We start from the raw sequence: 1,836 nt of genomic DNA, 5'->3' as shown, positions 1-1,836 counted from the left end.
CTTCATGTCATATTTTTGTGATTCATATATGTACATTACTGTGCAAGTCAGAGACCAGCCTTTTTATTTCTTCCCCATTCAAGATGAACATTAATCATGGGTTAGTCATTTTTCAGTTTTAGGTAAACATTTTACAGAAAACTACGTAGACGTATCATGAACAGTGTGGTCCAAAAGTCTGAAACTACATTGATTTTTTTTTTTTCTTTTCTTTCTGTTGTCTTTTTTACCATTTGAAGCTGGAAATAGAAAAGTTTTGACAATTAAACTGAAGAAATGTTCAAAATTCTGCACAATTTCTAGGGGTCTAGATTTACAGTTACAGACTGCAACCTGTTTCTGTTGCTGCTGGAGTTTTTCAACACTGTGTCCACTCACTGCACAGTTTGTGTTGGTCATCCTCTCGTCCTTCATCAGTGGTCACAGGACGCTGTTGGCTGGATGTTTTTGGTTGGTGGACTATTCTCAGTCCAGCACCGACACTGAGGTGTTTACAAACTCCAGCAGCGCTGCTGTGTCTGATCCACTCAGACCAGCGCAACATCCACTTAAACACCACCACCCTGTCAGGGTTGAGAATGATCCACCACCCAAATCATATGCTCTGTGAGGGTCCTGTTCATTAAAGAACAGGGTGAACGGAAGCTAATAACGTATGTAGATAAACAGTCCCCCTAAGATGCAGGTTCTCTATGGACTCTCTTTCTCTCTCTGGACTGATTATAATTAGCCAGATGCTCAAAAGGTGTATTTAGTGCTGAATAAAGGGCAATTATTTTCCCAATAGCCCCTCTGATCTGCTCTAGGTAAGCCAAGGGTCAAGTGTTTAAGTATTCATCTGGAAGTGACAGGACATGTAAGAGCCCAATTGAGACAGCAGGTGTTCAGTGAGACATCAAGCACAGACAGTAAAGTGAATGCATAAGAACCCTGCTCTGTTCTGTCTGCAGTACAGATCTAAAACACAGAGCTCCATACATACAGAGAATATAGCTCAGAATGCTTGACAGACTTATGGATGTAACTCACAGATCATTTATTTGTTTCATTTTATATATTAATGTGTTAAGCATTAAACCACTATTGACATGTATTCTTTAATTGTTAATGTGAGGGAAGGTGTGGAGGTATAGAAGCCACTGTGTGTATTTAAACTGACCAGAGAACCTCAGATCTATTGTCCCTATAGGCTCACACATATTCTTGTTTCTGTATTTAGCTCTTTGTGGGGACAGCATAGCCACAGGACGATGGAAAATACGTGTACATTCTGGGGACATGGGTATTTATTGAGTGATTGAGCCATTGATTTATTGGTTTACAGTAACTACATAACACAGCCAAGAGACTTGCATTAGATTCCTGTGGTTAGGGTTTAACTGTATTTAGCTACAGGTGTAGTCGGTCATGTCATGAGGCTTGATGAAGTTAAAGGGGAAGTCCATCAATTTTTCAAAAAATTGTACATAATTAAATGGGTGAGATTTGAATATAATCATTCAGAGTAGTTTGGTGTGAAACGCTCCATTTTAGAGAAACTTGCAGAGTCAGAATTGTTCACAGTGGTGGAGATCGGAACCAGACATCTGAAGACATTAATGCCTCTCAAAGCTCCCTCTCAGGAACTTATATGGTTAAGTAATGGTTAGTTATGCGCTACTTGATGTCTGAGACATTGTTTTGTGATGAGGGTTTGGTTTAAAATGTATTTTATTAAATTTATTTTAATGCATTAGTGGCAGAGTGATGATGTTGGGGTGTTGTAAGGTAAAATAGACCCCAGAGAAAACTTATTTTTCTGATTTTACCACCATCAACATTACATATAAGACCTGG

Source organism: Pygocentrus nattereri, chromosome 6 (assembly GCF_015220715.1).
Source record: "Pygocentrus nattereri isolate fPygNat1 chromosome 6, fPygNat1.pri, whole genome shotgun sequence".
NCBI lineage: Eukaryota > Metazoa > Chordata > Actinopteri > Characiformes > Serrasalmidae > Pygocentrus > Pygocentrus nattereri.
This window is presented reverse-complemented; position numbering follows the sequence as displayed.